We start from the raw sequence: 18806 nt of genomic DNA, 5'->3' as shown, positions 1-18806 counted from the left end.
ATTTCAACCCCACTAAGAACATTGTGACATCTAGTTGCTCCCTCTGTTGTTGTTGAACCTTAACATCTGGAGTGAGAGGATGATAGACATTGAGTTCATTTCTGAGGTTCTTCATACTGGCATAGTACTCTTCTAGGGTTTTATTTCCTTGTTGCAGACCAAAGTACTCCTGATAGAGCTGATATTACCCTTGTAGTATTATCTTTCCTAGAATACAGCTTCTTGTCATGTTCCCATATGTCCTTAGCTGTATCTAAGAACATGAAGTTGGCACTTATTTTGGGTTCCATACTGTTCCATAGCCATGTCATGATTTGAGCATCCTCCTGTTCCCAATCATCAAACCCTGGAGAGTCAGCCGGTGGTTTATCTTCTTTCACATGCTTCACTTTTCTCTTTGCCTTGAGAAAAACTTCCACCGACTTGGCCCATGGAACATAGTTCTCACCATTCAGTTTAATTGAGGTCATCTGTACACCTAGATAGTCAGAGGAAACCACCACACTAGGTTTCTGATCACTACAGCCATCTCCAATTGCTGCATTGATACTCTTTCAATGCTGCCTCTAATCTGAATTCCCAATCACCAACTAAGTGCTGCTGTCAAGAGTTTGATGTTCCAGAACCTACAGCAGTCCCTAAACACAATGATAGATACACACGCCTTTGTTCTTATCCACACCACTACTGATTTCACAAAAAAACACAGACTACACCGACTTTAATTCAGCACTTACTAACCACATGCAAGCTCTCTTACAACTACTCAACAGAGTTTGTGCATCACAAGCACCACCACACAGCCATAGCTGTCACACACAATACAGACCTGCTTTAACTCTTTTAAGAGGGCACCACAAGACCAACAAAAACTCAACTAGTACCATTGCATTACACCTTGCACCATTCGGCCACCTACAGTAGCAGCCCTTACACCATTTGGTCACTGTAAACACAACCTGTTCTTGGAATTTTTCCAAGAACCAGGGCAACAACCAACCTAGTTCTCTAGGTTCTGATGAGTCCTCTCAAGTTCTTGAAGATTTTCAATCCTGAAATACCAACAACACACAGAGGAGAGATAACCAACCTTAGTTTGAGAGCTTCAGCCAACCATTCACTGCTGAAGTTGTTTTCTTAGGAAAGGAGGTTCTGTGCACCAGAGAAAAGAAGAGCTGTGATGTTTTAGGCCTGGGACGAACCACTTTTCTCCATTGACAGCCCAGAGAAGAAAAGGAGAGAACTGAAGCACGAACTGAAGTTGTCACGAACTGAAACAGGTCACGAAATGAAGTTGTCATGCTCTGATACCATGTTTCTACTGTTGCTACAGTAGTCCGAACCAGTAAGGAGAAGAAGAAAGAGAAGGAGAAGAAGAAGAAGATGAAATAACTGTCGAACCTGATAGCTAAACCCTATCAGTCGACCTCTTCATAGTGATTTGGCTTCTAATTAAATGTACAAGGACTAAACTGCCCCTACTTAAGTATGGGACAGAGAACCTCTAATAAGACTGCCACATAAGCTCATAACTTAACCGAGGTGAGTTGACTAATCTACCCTTATTCGGCTAACTCTAACAGGGTTGATCAATCTGATCGAACCAACCCAAAAAGAGAGTATTTATATTAATAAAAAATGAATGGACAAGATTGTCCTTACAAAAGAATTAAAATTGCTATACGCTAATGTATGCACCCACTAAAGTACAAGAAAGAAAGGTTGTAGAGAAGATGGGCCGAATGGCCCATAGGCTGTTGTTCTTTCTTATTGTTTATGTTCCTTTCTGTAATGGGCCTTATTTTGGGCCCATCTTCTATGTTATGTTCTTGTAATTTCTTGCCCAACCAAGGGCCCCCCCTTGTAATTATTCAAAACTAACTTAATGAAATAGTGTTAGGGTGTTAGAGGGAGAGTGAAGTTCGAACCTCTCATACTCTAACCCGCTTTTCTGCCATCTCCCTCTTCATCTTCTACTCAATAGAAGCAATCTTCTCTGCAGTTTTTGATTCCTTTTGATTTCTACATCTATCCTAAATAGTCCCACACTCTCAAGGACTGTTTTTCTTCTTGGTATCAGAGCAGGCTTGAACTTGACTTGGCTCACATGTGGGTGTAGTCCAACCGACTGCATGAGGGTGTTCTAGGGCTGGAGGCTTCAGCTTGTTCGCCTAATTCTTGGAGGTCATTGGAGGTTGCCCAAGACTCTAATCTCTTGGAGAGTGGTTCAGTGACCGGGAAGAATCAGAGAAAAGGACTGTTCGGTTCCTGATTTGGAGCTCAAATCAGAGATTGATGAGATTGGAAGTTGCACTCAGTTATTCCTGAGTTATATTTCTGTTTTGAGGACTATCGAAGTGTTTGAAGTTCCCCTGAAACTGTACAGCTGTTTGGCTATGGTTAATCTGGTTTAACCCAGAGATTTCTGGGTTGGTTTTCTCCCTTTTTTGGACTGTCAAGCTGCCGTAACCTCTTTGGATTCAGTGGTGCGAGTTCTTGCTTCCGTTTGGTTGTTTTTTGACCTGTACGGACTGCTCCTGAGGTGTTTCTCACTTGTTGACAGTGGGGTCTTCTTTGCTGCCCACATAGTGTTTGTAAAAAGGCCCCTTAATACAGACTGTTTTTTGCTCTTTTTAGGGAACTTGTTGGTGAGTACCTAGAATCCCTGATTAGAAAAGGTTCTTGAATTGGGTGCACAGTGCTTGGAGGTCTGTTGATTACATCTTGAAGGCTGAGCCAAGCCATTTAGTGTCTCGTGTAGACTGTTAGACAGTTTTGTATGCCCTTAGCTTCAATCAAAATGATGTACTTTATGAGTTTATTGTAAATGAATAAAAGTGCATATTTGATTCATGTTCCCTTGGTATGTTTCTGTGTAATACCCTTAAACTGGACACTTAACGAGACTCGTGTTAGTTTAGAATGTTCACAGCCAGTGGGTCGGTCTGGGGAGACCTATCCTGACAAGTCTGACATTGTGGTGCCACCAAGTCGGTTGGGGTGGCTTGTCTCAGCTACCGGGGTGAGACCCTAGGCACATATAATGTGGGATTAATTGAATCTTTGAACTGGACCAGATTTCCAGTATTTGCCCTGGACCTTGGAGATTGTTGGGCAAAACTGGAAAGTTACACCCGACCCCTAGACTCGATTATGATACTGCACTAGGTGTCGGATTGGGCTGTCTTTGATGTACCAATTAGTGAGATCCTTAGCGGGGGTCAAAACCTGGGTATGTTGGGACAGTCTGAGAATTCATTTGAGTGGGTGATCATAGTGACAGGATCAACCCCTTTGTCGGACAAAGGTAATGATCGGGGATGCACTCTCACTGATGGAAACCAAGACTGCCGGCAGCCGATTTCAATCGTTGAGATATGTTTTGCAAAATATATTTTATATGAGATATAAAAGTATATAAATTATGGTTTCACTAGAAGTTCAGGACTGTTATCAGTCTTGAACCCTAATGAATCTCAGGATCGAAGATAAGCAGAAAGAAAGAGGAGAGAAGAGAAAGAGGGAGAAGAAGCAGTAGAACACAAGGGTTGAAAGGAGGAGCAGAAGCTTCATGTTCTGCCGCCGTCACTTTAATTAATATTTATAGGTTATGCTCATTACATGGAAAGGACAGATATGCCCTTAGTCTTTACATAACAAATAGAGTAAAACAAAGACTGAAATAAATAACAACTGAAACAACTAAATGACCAATAGCTAACCCTAGGCAGACTAGAATATCTTCTACCCTACGAACACAGTGGGACTGTAGCTGTGGGGCCCACTTCAGTGTTCTCTACACTCCCCCTCAAGTTGGGAATAAATGTTTATCATTCCCAACTTGGATAGATCTGCCTCTACCTTCTTCCGTGATACAGCTTTAGTGAGGATATCTGCCAGTTGCATATTGGAGGTGATGTATGGGAGACATACTTCTTGTGATGAGACCCTCTCTCGTACAAAGTGTCGATCAACTTCAATATGTTTAGTCCTGTCATGCTGCACTGGGTTGTGTGCTATATTAATAGCCACTTGATTATCACAATACAGCATCAGGGGCTTGGGCTTCTCATACTCAACACCCAACTCCTCAAGTAGTGATCTCAGCTAAAGAATTTCAGCCACTCCATTAGCCATTGACCTATACTTAGCTTCAGCACTGGGTCGAGAGACAACACTTTGTTTCTTACTCCGCCAAGAAACCAGGTTACCTCCCACAAGAGCACAATATCCAGAGGTAGACCTTCTGTCATCAACACTCCCAGCCCAATCGGCATCTGTATAGACTTCCACCTTCATATGGTCATTGTTCTTGAACAGTATACCTCTACCCGGGCATCTCTTCAAATATGCTAGTATTCTTTCTGCTACTAGAAGGTGTGTGGTTCTAGGAGAATGCATGTACTGACTGATAACACTAACGGCATAACTGATGTCTAGTCGGGTAAGGCATAGATATAGGAGCTTTCCCACTAACCGCTGGAACATAACTTTGTCTTCAAGCAGCTCCCCACTCTCTGCATTAATCATGTGGTTCTGTTCAATAGGTGTATCTGCAGGTTTGACACCTAGCTTTCCAGTTTCAGCCAAGAGATCTAACACATATTTCCTCTGAGACAAAGATCCCCTGCTTAGATCTAGCAACCTCAATACCCAAAAAATACCGTAGTGTACCCAGATCTTTCACCTCAAACTCTTGATGAAGAAGCTGTTTGAGGGACTCAATCTCATGGTTGTCGTTTCCTGTGACCACAATATCATCAACATAAACTGCAAGTAGTGTCAGTGATGACTCCACCCTCTTGATGAATAATGTATGATCTGACTGGGCCTGTACATAACCGAACTTCCCAAGGGCTAGTCTGAATCTGTCGAACCAAGCTCTAGGTGACTGCTTCAAACCATACAAAGCCTTATTGAGCCGACAAACTTTCTTACCTGCCTCTGTATCATAGAATCCAGGAGGCAACTGCATGTAGACCTCTTCCTACAAGTCCCCGTTCAGGAAACATTCTTAACATCCATTTGGTACAAAGGCCAAGTGTAGCTTGCTGCAAGAGATAATAGAACCCGAATGGTGGTCATCTTGGCTACCGGGGCAAATGTCTCCAAGTAATCTATACCATAAGTTTGAGTGAACCCCTTTGCAACTAGCCGAGCTTTGTACCTCTCAATGGAACCATCCGCATTATGCTTCACAGTAAATACCCACCTGCATCCAACTGGTTTCTTTCCTTTGGGCAAGTCAACTAGCTCCCAGGTATTATTTTTCAACAGGGCATCCATTTCAACTTGCATTGCACCTCTCCACTCCGGGACTGATAGGGCTTCTTGCACTGTTCTCGGAATAGGGACATCAGCAGCAGAGGTGAGATAGGACCTGTAGGAGGGAGATAGGCGATCATAGGACAAAAACTGGGAGATGCAGTGGGCTGTAGATGTGGTGCAATGTCGTTTTCCTTTATGGAGGGCAATGGGAAGGTCAAGGTCATCTGCAGAGGGTGAGGTAGCAACAATGGAAGGAGTCTCTGTGGGCCCTGGGACTGTAATATTTGGACTTGGAGCCGCAGAAGAGATTGTAGCTGTCTGGGACTACTGATGACCAGGATCAATCTGCCTGCATCGCCTATGATAGACTCTCAACTCCCGATCCCTTTGACCACCCTCGCTACTACAACCCTCATCATCAACTGGAATAGGTAAGGGAACAGCCCCAAAGGTATTAACCCTGTCCTCACTGCACTCCTCCTCCCCCTGAAGAAAAAGACCCAAATCTCCACGCTCACTACTCTCCCCCTGAGGAGAGACCCGAGAATAGTAGGGTGTCTCCTCAAAGAAAGTGACATCCATGGATACAAACTTCTTCCCTGAGACAGGATCATAACAACAATAACCCTTTTGAGTTTGTGCATAACCAAGAAAGATGCATTTGGAGGCCTTGGGTTGAAACTTGGAGTAATTGGGACCAAGAAGCTGAACAAAACAGGTACAACCAAATGTTTTGAGGGGAATAGTGAACAACTCCTCATTGGGGTATAGAAGGGAAAAAGGAGGTTTCATATCAAGAACCCGAGAAGGAATCCGATTAATAAGATATAGCGTCGTAAGGATATCATCACCCCAGAAGCGAATAGGGACATTGGAGGTAAACATAATACTTCTAGCCACCTCCAAGATGTGCCTATTCTTCCTCTCTGCAACCCCATTCTGCTGAGGTGTATGAGGACACGTGCTCTGGTGGATAACCCCATGATTAAGGAGGTACGATGCCAATGGCTTAGCAAAGTATTCCTTTGCATTATCAGATCTAAGTACTTTTATCCTGGCATCAAATTGTGTTAGAATCATTTGGTGGAAGTTTTGGGTCAGGACAGGCACCTCATCTCGTGATCGCATAAGATAAACCCATGAAAAACGGGTGTGGTCATCAACAAATAGCAAAAAATACCTGTACCCCCCCATAGAAGGAATGTGATATGGCCCCCAAACATCAGTATGCACAATATCAAAAGAACTATTACTCCTTTTATTACTTAATGAATAAGAGTTTCTACAATGTTTAGCCAACTCACAACTTTCACACTTCAACTGAGATGACTCAACAGACTCAAACAAAGTAGGAAACAGACTCTTCAAGGACCGAAAAGATAAATGACCAAATCGGTTATGCCACAACATAACCGGACTCACAACTTGAGAAACAAGTAACTTCTTATCCACTGACTCTTCCCGATGAGAACTCTCCCCGAGCAGATAGATCCCATTCGTCTCACAGCCAGTCCCAATCACCTTCTTCGTCTCCATGTCCTGAAAAACACATCGGTCAGGAAAGAAAGTTACTGAGCAGTTCAAATGTTTGGTAATGCTACTGACGGAAAGGAGGTTAGTATCCAGTTTAGGAACATGCAAGACAGAGGACAAGGATATAGTATCTGACAGTTTGATGTCACCCTTGCCAGAAATAGGGACAAGAAAGCCATCAGCTATAGATACTTTATCCCTACCAGAAGATAAGTGATAAGTAGTAAACAGAGAGGGCAAGCTGGTCATATGGTCAGATGCACCTGAATCTATTACCCAACACGGTTCAGTAGTACCTGGAGCGGAGGCATGGTAGGATGAGGCTCGAGTACCTGAGTGTGCAAAGGCCGATGTAGCTGGAGTTGATGATGACTGCGGTAACTGAGCTGAACTGCCAACTTCCCTCTCCAATTGTATTAGAGCTGCCCGAACTGCAGCTAAGGTCTCTAATGGTGTGCCTCTCGTGCCAGATGAGGATGCTGAATCAGTAGTCGTAGCCACATGAGCATTACTCCTTTTATTTCTCAACTTTGCTGGGACCAAATGTGGATGTAGCTTCCAACATGTTTCTTTTGTGTGTTTAGGTTTCTTGCAATGCTCACACACCACATCCCTTTTATCTTCCTTCTTTCTGTCCCTCTTTGAATCACCCTCTGTTTTGGGTTTGACAGCTACCAAGGCAGGTGTAAGCGGCTGAGGTTGCATCATGACTTTCCTCCTGGTCTCTTCATTGTGCACTAAGGAGTATGCCTGAGAGAGGGTCACACTATCTCTGGTCAAGATCTGTTGCCTCACAATATCATATTCTGAATTCAGTCCTGCCAGAAACTCAAACACTCTGTTTGTCTCAATGTGCTTTCTATGTATCTGAGCATCTTTGGGACTCTCCCACTCAAGAGTCTCTAAGTGATCAATCTCATGCCACAGGGACTGCAAGTTAGAGAAATAGACCGGGACCGGTTTCTCTCCTTGTTTAAGGGCATTCACCTCACATTTCAACTCATATGCTCTAGCAACATTAAGGGGTTGGGAGTAAGTCTCTTTCATCACATTCCATATTTCCTTGGCTGTCTTTGCCCATAAGTAATTTCGGCTGATATGGGGCTGCATTGAATTACAGAGCCATGTCATAACCAAGTAGTTTTCTTGGACCCACTTGGTATACGTAGGGTCTCCCTTGGATGGTTCTGCTACATCTCCCAAGAGATACCCTACTTTGCCCCTTCCCCCAATAGCCATCATGGCTGATTGGGCCCATTCCAAGTAGTTTGATCCATCAAACTTTACGGTTGTAATCTGAAAACCTGTCTCAGAACCACCACCATAACTGCTGTTCCCAAAACTGCATTCTGCCTGATTCTTAAGCTCCATTTCAGTCAAGAACCAGAAGTATCAAAGATTATGGTTACTACAGTCAAAACCAGCACTAGAAGTCCCAACAACAGTCACAAAATCAGTAGAGAACCAATCTGTACTCACGATAGATGTGCATGAAATATATATAAGACTGATCTGAAATCAATAACCACACACAACAGCAACAGTCCAAACTGTTTTCACCCCTTCAAAAGTGTTTGAAACCCCAAAAGAAGACTGAAACACAGTTTGAAGGGCAATCTGATATGCTGAAGCCAATTCGAGGTTTTAATCAGTCCTAAGAGCCTTACGGATAAGGTTTGTATTAGGGTTAATATGAAACCCTAAAACTGATCAATGTTGAGGAGAATTCTAGGGTTTGCCGCAGGAATAAGATCACAAGTTTTGGCCTAATACTAGGGTTTGCCGTAGGGATAAGACAAAACCCTAGAGAAACCCTAGAGAATAGAGAGATAAAACCCTAGAGTAGTTCGGCCATCCTTACTGGATAGGTCCAACCTATCTTTTCTGATGTTACTTCTCTCAGAAAGTAAAAAACTTACAGTAGAATGCAGTTCGCTGCCTACCAAGGTTACCCGAACCCTAGCCTTCTCTGATTCTTCCTGATCACCAACTTGCTACAATTGTGATACTTCTTCAAACAGCTGCTAATCCTCTGGAGATCTCCAAGAACTAGTCAACGAACTCTGCTTTCTCAGTCTTCCAGCCTTAGATGGTTCTCATGTGGTCGGCTGGACTAGACTCACATGAGAGAACTTGGCTCTGATACCAACTAGAAGTTCAGGACTGTTATCAGTCTTGAACCCTAGTGAATCTTAGGATCGAAGATAAGCAGAAAGAAAGAGGAGAGAAAAGAAAGAGGGAGAAGAAGCAGTAGAACACAAGGGTTGAAAGGAGGAGCAGAAGCTTCATGTTCTGTCGCCGCCACTTTAATTAATATTTATAGGTTATGCTCATTACATGGAAAGGACAGATCTGCCCTTAGTCTTTACATAACAAATAGAGTAAAACAAAGACTGAAATAAATAACAACTGAAACAACTAAATGACCAATAGCTAACCCTAGGCAGACTAGAATATCTTCTACCCTACGAACACAGTGGGACCGTAGCTGTGGGGCCCACTTCAGTGTTCTCTACAGTTTCGAAATGATTTGCAAAAGGTTTTAATTCCCGGGATCCATATTTGAGAGAGTGCAACACTGTTCCTTGCAGCCGAGGGAGAGGTCCTCTCTTGTCGGGCAGTGTATGATCATTATGGGTTGAGAGGTTAAGTGTAAGACCATTGAGGATAATACCTGATGGGCTAATCTTGCATCTGCCCACAGTCCCTGGGTGTTACAAGGTGGCTTGGCCCAGGGACCACTTAGGGTAAGTGTTGGGCCCATAGAGCCCATCTGATGGGTTTCAGGGGGTGCACTGTCCATAACAGTGTATTCGGCCAGGCCTTGTAACAAAGGCTGGGCTGAACCCATGTGGCTGGTGTGTAGATCAATGTTTGGGTCCCACGCCATACAAGGAAGCCCAACTGGGCAGCAGTTTGGAAGGCTTAATGAATACATAACCCTAAATGGGCCTTATGCCCATTTCGAACTGGGCTAATTTGATTAGTCATTAAGGGGCGAATTCTGAGATAAGGTCAGCTGATAGGATTGGGCCCACACCCTATCCACTTAGAGAGTCCAAGATCTAAATGAGATTTAGATCTAGAAACTTCCTAATTAGATTAGGAGATGGCTGATCTAATTTGCAGATAAGATAAGAGTTATCCCTTATCTTAAAGGGACTTCTAATCCAGATATGATTTGGGTTAGGAACTCCTAATGGGATTAGGAGCTGATCCCTTTAAGTCTATAAAAGGAAGAGGGGGCGGTAGCCTTTAGACACAACACAATCATCAGCAACAGATAGTCTTGTCTTCAGAGCTGAAATCACAGAAGAGAGAATTCTGCTTCCTGCAAATACTCTCTAGCTGCCTCCTTCCTGCAGCCGCCGCCTATAGCAGTTCGATCTCCATTCCTTGGGGAGAAATCAGGATTGGATCTTGATTCCAATCTTTTGGAGAAAAGATTGGTGGGGGTTGTATTCACAAGCCATCCAGGTGATCCTTGAGAAGGATCAAGTTCTTTTGGAAGAACACTACTGATTCTGCTCCACCCTGCACTGCCATCTTCAGTGGGAGCAGATTTTGGATCCTACCTTGGGCGTGAACACCTCCATTGAGAGATATTGTTTCTCTGTATCAGGTATTATCTCTCCCTACTCCTTTTTGGTTCAGATCTGGTTCAGTTTATGGTTCAAGAATGATCATTGAAAATATGATTTTCTAAATAGGGAATTCGATTCCAGTTGAAGGGAGAGAAAAAATTTTGAAATTCACCCCCTTTATTCCGCAATCTTGGGCGTCCATGTGATGGATTTCCTATCCCTTCAGTGCTTGGAGGTCTGTTGATTACTTCTTGAAGGTTGAACCAAGCCATTTAGTGTCTCGTGTAGATAACGAGGTGCCGCTGCCAGGCTTGGCTCTCACAGCTTCCTAGTGTGGTTTGGCCTTGTGTATTGCTGTGTTTGAAGCTGATTTAACATAGTCCTAGCTCATCCTCATTCAGTACACTAGTAGAAGTTGACTGGATCCCCATTTGAAGTGTTTACATGGTGGATTCCTTAGAGATTGAGAGTAAGAATGTTGCTGAATTTGGACAAGTTCAGGGAACTCCAGTTGATTCTTTATTGACTGTGACCACAGTTAAGATGGATGGAACCAACTATCTGGCATGGTCACAATCGGTAAAGATTTATATATGTAGTAGAGGAAAGTGGGGGTTTATCTCCGGGAGCAAGAAGGCTCCCCTAGAGGATGATTCATCCTATGAGAAGTGGATGCAAGAGAATTACACTGTTATTGGGTGGCTTGTGAACTCAATGCAGCCATAGATTAGCCAGCACTATCTATGTATGAATTCAGCAAAGGAAATCTGGGACAGTGTTGCAGAAACCTATTCCCAGAAACTAAATGTGGCTAGAGCCTATAAATTGAGAAGTGATGTGAAAAATTTAAGGCAGGGGGAAAAATCCCTTGCTGTATACTTCTCAACCCTGAAGTCTCTGTGGCAAGAAATTGATCTAATAGAAGCTGTAACTTGGGACACCACCAATGATGCAGAGACCTACATGAAACTAGTTGAAAGAAACATGGTGTTTGAGTTCTTAGCCAGACTAAACCCAGAATATGACATCACAAAACATAATATTTTATCCAAGGAAAGTGTCTCATTGTCACAAGCATATGCTTTGGTGGGCAGTGAAGAAAGCAGAATGATGGTTTAGGTTCAAGGGGTTGGTATTAGTGATCACTTTGCGAATATGGGGGTTAAACCCAAAGGAGTTGTTGGGGCTCCTAGTGGCTCTAGAAAGAAAGAGGTTGAATGTGAATACTGCAAGAAGCCAAAGCACACCAAAGACAAGTGTTGGAAATTACATCCCGATCTTGTTCCTATTTGGTTTCAGAAGTTGAGTCTGCAATGTGGCTGTTGGTCCAGATACTGAAGTTGAGTCTGCTTGTGCACAGTTGCCAGCCATGAAAGCAGAGTATGAAAAGTTTGGGAAGATGATCAGTCATCTCGAGGGTGTAACTTTTTCCAACCCTTCAGGAAATTCAGCTCCTTCTGCATTTGCTCATTCAGGTATAAGGGCTTCTGCTAATCATGCAACCACTTCAGGTAATCTTAAGATCCCTTGGATTATCGACTCAGGTGCTTCTGATCATATGACCAACCTTTCTACTTTGTTCGTTTCATATGATTTGCTTCCTGGACGTGATAAAATCACCTTAGCCGATGGTTCTCTTGCCTCAATTTCTGGCAAGGGAACCATTAAGGCTACAGATTCCTTCCTCCTATTTTTTTCCCTTCATGTACCTAGACTAAATACAAATTTGTTATCCGTAAGTAGTTTAACCAAGTCATTAAATTGTTGTGTAACATTCTTTCCTTCCTACTGTGTTTTTTAGGATCTGGAGTCTCAGAAGGTGATTGGGAGTGGCCATGAGGAGAACAAAATATACTTGCTTGATAATCTGCTACTATTTAATGAAGCCATGAGTGAGGAACTGTCCTGCCTACCTGGAATCTAAGAAGACCACCAAATCTAAGAAACAAAAGAAAGACAAGGCATCCGATGCCTATCACTTCTGCAAGCAGGTCGGCCACTGGAAGAGGAACTGTCCTGCCTACCTGGAATTTAAGATAGGTACTTTCGAAACTTGTGTCATGGAAACTAATTTATTAGTAACTTCTGTGTCCTAGTGTGTTGACTTCGGGGCTTCAACTCATGCGTGTAACTCACTGCAGGGGTTCAAAGTAAGCAGAAAGTTGAGTGAAGGAGAGGTGACACTTTACTTGGGGACTTCTGCAAGTGTTGCAGCTACGGCGATAGGAACCGTAGAATTAAATTTTAGAGAAGGGACTCTTGTACTGAAAGACTGTCTTTATGTACAAAATCTAAGAAGAAATTTGATTTCTGTTTCTAAACTGTGTGTGGATGGATATACTCTCTTTTAGTAATGTGATTACTATCAAAAGGAACAACAAATTCATCGCATGCGGGGAACTGGAGAACGGTCTCTATGTTCTACATCATTCTCTAGAAACTAACCTAACCGAAACTACGACGGTCGAAATCCCCAAGAAAAGGACTCGTGACATGGTTAGTCTCACGTGCCTGTGGCATTAACGATTTGGCCACATCGGTATTGACCGAACCACAAGATTGGTAAATGATGGTCCTTTGGGTTTTCTAACCGTAGAAAACCTTCCCACTTGTGAGCCTTGCCTTAGAGGCAAGATGACAAAGCGACCATTTAATGGTAAGCCTGAATGGTAAGCCTGAAAGATGTACAGGCACACTTGACCTTATACATAGTGATGTATGTGGTCCCCTGAGTGTTAGGACCCGCAACCAACACGTGTATTTCATCACCTTTACCGATGATTTCTCACGATATGGTTACGTGTACCTAATGAGACATAAATCTGAATCCTTTGAAAAGTTCAAGGAGTTCAAACAAGAAGTTGAGAAATAGTTAGGGAGAGAAATTAAGGCCCTTCGATCAGATCGAGGTGGCGAGTATCTCTCTGACGAATTCAGGGACTACTTGAAGGCCAATGGGATTATCTCACAGTTAACTCCTCCTGCAACACCCCTGCTTAATGGTGTTTCAGAGAGGAGGAATAGGACATTGTTAGACATGGTCCGGTCACTTCTCACACGCTTAGAATTACCCACATCCTTTCGGGGATATGTGTTAGAGACCGCAATTTACGTGCTGAATTGGGTTCCAACCAAATCGGTTCTGAAAACCCCATACAAACTATGGACCGGAAAGAAACCAAATGTCAGACACTTGAAGATTTGGGGTTGTCCTGCGCACGTTAAAAGAACGAATGCAGACAAGTTGGAATCCAAGACCAGTCGTTGCCTATTTATAGGATACCCAAAGGATTCAGTGGGTTATCTTTTCTATGACCCAAGTGAGCAGAAAGTGTTCTGCAGTCGAAATGCCATGTTCTTAGAGACGGATTATATCTTGGACACTCATCGTCAGGAAATAGTTCTTGATGAGGAGAGCTCAGGAGTAGTGGGAGATGTCCCGCAGGTTCCAGGTAGTGACCAACCTAGAAGATCCACCCAGGTATCCAGGCCATCGGTCCGTTATGGTTAGGACTGGGATAGTTACCTGGTGGAAGCCTTGACTAGTGAGGAAGATCCCGTGACTTACGTGGAAGCTATGTTGGACATAGATTCCCAGAAGTGGGTGGAGGCCATGAGAGCTGAGATGGACTCGATGGAGACCAATGGAGTCTGGACTCTAGTAGATCCGCCCTCCGGGGTAAAAGCAATTGGTTGCAAATGGATCTATAAGAGGAAGAAGGGCCCTGATGGCAGGACTGAGACCTACAAAGCTCGTTTGGTGGCGAAAGGGTATACTCAGAAAGAAGGTATCGACTATGAGGAAACCTTGTCGCCCGTGGCCATGCTTAAATCCATTAGGATCTTGCTAGCAGTAGCAACATACCATGACTACAAGATTTGGCAAATGGATGTCAAAATCGCGTTCCTGAATGGAGATCTTAGTGAAAATATCTACATGTAGCAGCCGCAAGGCTTCATTGCTGTTGGTTAGGAACACATGATATGTAAACTTAATAGATCCATATATGGACTTAAGCAGGCTTCTAGGAGTTGGAACATCCGTTTTGACTCTGCCGTCAAATCGTTTGACTTTGAGCAGAATCCAGATGAGCCCTGTGTTTACAGGAAGTCCAGTGGGGATAAGTCACCTTTTTGGTGTTGTATGTGGACGATATCCTACTCACTGGGAATGATGTAGGAATGTTGACTTCGGTCAAAGTGTGGCTTTCGCAGCAGTTCTCCATAAAAGATCTTGGAGATGCTTCCTATATACTGGGACTTCGACTCTATAGAGATAGATCAAAGCGGATAATTGGATTATCCCAAGCTGCTTACATTGACAAAATTGTCAAAAGGTATAACATGGAGAACTCCAAGAAAGGAAACGTTCCTTTCAGGCACAGAGTCACTCTCTCCAAGAAGATGTCTCCCAAGACTTCTAAGGAGATTGAGGGCATGAAAGACGTTCCCTATGCCTCAGCCGTAGGGAGCATCATGTATGCCATGCTGTGCACTCGCCCTGACATTGCTTAAGCGGTGAGTGTCGTAAGCAGGTTCCAGGCCAACCTAGGGCAAGAGCATTAGACAGCTGTAAAGAACATACTGAAATACCTTCGAAGGACAAAAGAGTTTTGTCTGGTATTCGAAGGTAGTTCAATGCAAATTCTCGGGTATACTGATGCCGATTTCCAGTCGGATCCAGATGATAGAAAGTCTACATCTGGGTATGTTTTCACGATAGGATCGTGTGCTGTTTGCTGGAAAAGCAGCAAACAGGGGTCCACGACAGACTCCACAACCGCAAGTGAAGCTGCCAAGGAAGCTGTGTGGATGAAGAAGTTCGTTCACGAATTAGGAGTGGTTCCGTCCAGCACATCACCCATCCTGTTGTTGTGTGACAACAATGGAGCGATCGCCCAGGCTAAGGAGCCTTGGGCCCATTCGAAGTCAAAGCACATCGAGAGGAAGTATCATGTACTGTGGGAGATCGTTGGTAGAGGGGACGTCCTGATTCAGAAGGTAACATCAGCGGATAATGTGGCAGACCCATTAACTAAGCCACTCACACAGAAGGTGTTTGAGAAACACGTGGAAAGTATGGGACTCCGGCTTGTACCAGATTGGACCTAAGTGCAAGTGGGAGCTGTTGGACAGTTTTTGTATGCCCTTAGCTTCAATCACTTCTGATGTACTTTTGATATTTAATGTAAAGAAATGAAGTACATGTTTGATTCATGTTGTGTGGTATACTTCTGTGTAAGACCCTAAAACTGGACACTTAATGAGACTTGTGTTGGTTTTAAATGTTCACAGCCGTTGAATAAGTCTGGGGAGATTTATCTTGCCAAGGCTGACATTGACGTGTTGCCAATTGTTGGGGTGGCTTGTCTCAACCACCAGGGTGAGACCCAAGGCACATGCAGTGTAGGATTACTTGAACCCTTGAACCGGACCAGATTTCTAGTATTGCCTTGGACCTTGGAGATTGATGGGCAAAACTGGAAAGTTACACCTAACCCCTAGACCTGATTATGGTACTGCACTAGGTGTCGGATTGGGCTATCTTTGATATGCCAATTAGTGAGATCCTTAGCGGGGATCAAAACCTAAGTATGTTGGGACAATCTGGGAATTCATCTAAGTGGGTGATCATAGTGATGGGATCAGCCCCTTTGTAGGACAAAGGTAATGATCGGGGATGCACTCTCTCTGATGGAAACCAAACTGCCGGCAGTTGATTTCAATCGTTGGATTTTTGGTTTTGCAAAATTTATATATATGACATATACCTAAGTATGGTTTCAAAAATATTTGCAAATGGTTTTAATTCTCGGGATCCATGTAAGTAGAGAGAGCAGCATTGTACCTTGCAGTTGAGGGAGTGGTCCTCTCTTGTCGGGCAGTGTTTGATCATTATGGGCTGAGAGGTTAAGTGTAAGGCCATTTGGGATAATGCATGATGGGCTAATCTTGCACCTGCCCACAGTCCCTGGGTTTTTATAAGATGGCTTGACCCAAGCTCCACCTAGTGTAAGTGTTGGGCCCATAGGGTCCATATGATGGGCTCAAGGGGTTCACTGGGCTCTCCAGTGAATTCGGCCAGGCCTTGTAATAGAGGCTGGGCCGAGCCCATGGCTGGTGTGTAGATCAATGCTTGGGTCCCACGCCATACAAAGAAGCCCAACTGGGCAGCAGTTTGGAAGACTTTTGAGCACTTGATTCTTATTGGGCCTAAAGCCCATTTCGAATTGGGCTGATTTGATCAGTCATTAACAAGGGGCGGATCTGAGATTAGGATGAGCCCAAAAGCTTATCTAATCTGCAGATAGGATTAAGAAGAGTCCTAATCCAAATACATATTTGGATAAGGGCAACTCCTGATATGATCGGGAGATTTTTTTTCTTAATCATTAAGTACCTGGAGGAAACCCTATTCGAACTACCAGAATTCAAACCCTAGGAAACACACAACACACCCTGCAGTTTTGAGATAGGATCTCAGAAACCCTAGAGAAGAAAAGCAGTTCGCCATCTTCTTCTCAAGCTTCCTCCCTTTGCAGCCGCCACCATCTACAACAGTTCGACTTCTCTGTCAGAGAAAGATCAAGAAAGAGTTCTTGATATCAGTCTTTACTGAAAGGCTGATTCAGTTTGGTGCTCATTGTCTCCCAAAGGATTCTTGTGAAGGATTCAGTGTGTGGTACGCATTCTGCTGGTTCTGTTCCATAGTTGCTGTGTCATCTTTAGTAGGAGCAGATCTTGGTGTCTTCTTTGGGCATGAACACCAACTTTGGGAGATATTATTTCTCTGGATCAGGTATAATCTCTCCCTTTTTCTTTTCGTTTAGATCTGGTTCAGTTCTGGTTCAAGAAGGATCCTTGAATCTTGATTCTAAAATAGGAAATGCGATTCCCAATTGGAAGGTAGGTAGAAAACTTTTGAAATTCGCCCACCCATTCCGCAACCTTTTGGCGTCCATACGATGGATTCTACCAACCCTTTCAGAGACAAGCCACCTCAACCAACTTGGCGGCACATCAGTGTCAGCCTTGCTAGGATAAATTTCTCTAGATCTATCCAATGGCTATGAAGATTCTAAACTAACACGAGTCTCATATGTGTCCAGTTTAAGGGTATTACATAGAAACACACCATAATAACATGAATCAAATATGTACTTTATTCACTTACATTAAATGTCATAATGCACATCATTCTGATTGGAGCTAAGGGCATACACTGTCTAACAAGGAAGAGAAAGAGAAGGGAAAGAGAAGAAAAGGGGAAGACTAGCAAGGAGAAATCTAATATTCTCTCCTTACTGTTGACCCAGGTTGTATTAGCATTCTACTAAAGTTGAAATGACTACAATACCCTTAGGTATGTTACAACAAACATAAGAGAGGAAAAAACATGAAAAAGACAATAATGCCCATGTTAACTAATTCTAACAATTCTAACAAGGAGAAAAAGAATAATTACAAAAACAGGCCCTTGGAGGGTTGAAGGATAAAAAGAAGACAAAGACTATAATTCAACAGGGGCTGAACCCATGTGGCTGATGTGTAGATTAATGCTACGGTCCCACGCCATACAAAGAGAACCAAACTAGCCAGCACTTAATGGGTTAAATAAGCAATATGACTTAATGGGCCTAAAGCCCATTTCGAACTGGGCTTAAATGGTTTAACTAAATTGGGCCATTCTGGGTTTATAACTTGACCGGGATTAGCAGTTGGATATGATAAGTCTTATCAACTTGAGAGTCTAGATCTAAATACAAGATTTATATTAGGAAATCTCATTCCTAATCAGATTAGGAAGCTGATCCTGAAGGGATTATAAATAAGGGGGGTGAATTCCACAAAAGGAACACAATTCTCTTTGTAGTAGTCTTTTCGCTCCCTCAGTTCTTGGCGCCATCCCAGTTTGATCTGCACTTGCTGGAGCAATCAAGAAGTGTTCTTGATATTGTTTCTTGGTGAAGAAACAATTAAAAGTCATGCTCACACCACCCTACTCGATTCTTGGTGAAGAATCCCAGGTTCTTGCTAAAGAACCATTCTTGCTGATCTTCCCTCAACATACACTGTGTTATCTTCAGTGGATGCGGATATTGTATCTTCTTTGGGCGTGAACACCTACATTGGGAGTTCCTTTTAATTCTGTATCAGGTATTTTCCTCTCCCTTCTTTTGGTTTCAGATCTGATCCAGTTTTGTTTTAAGAACGAGCCTTGAAAATGCAGTTTTCTAAATTGGGGAATACGATTCCCGAATGGGAGAGAGAAATTTTTGAAATTTCGCCCCACCTTCCTGCAGGGCTCGGCCATCCATATGATGAATCTCTCATCCCTTCAGGTAGAGTTACTTCTTCTCAGTGGTTCTTCTGCTACCTCACTCTCAACCTTCAAGAGGAACGATTGAAGATTGCCAGCAA

At 43.3% G+C, this 18806-nt stretch overlaps 1 protein-coding gene across 2 annotated transcripts in view; it reads left to right on the top strand.

The window, feature by feature from the left end:
• Positions 1–18806, top strand: part of LOC148880709 (NAD-dependent malic enzyme, mitochondrial-like) — a 139585-nt gene that overhangs the window by 75861 nt on the left and 44918 nt on the right. The gene's annotated exons all lie outside the window — the stretch shown is intronic.

The sequence above is a fragment of the Nelumbo lutea genome, chromosome 1 (genome assembly GCF_056320005.1).
Source record: "Nelumbo lutea isolate HS-2025 chromosome 1, American lotus-T2T, whole genome shotgun sequence".
In the NCBI taxonomy this organism is placed as follows: domain Eukaryota; kingdom Viridiplantae; phylum Streptophyta; class Magnoliopsida; order Proteales; family Nelumbonaceae; genus Nelumbo; species Nelumbo lutea.
The sequence above is the reverse complement of the archived record's forward strand: the minus strand, read 5'-3'. Positions and strand labels throughout refer to the sequence as shown.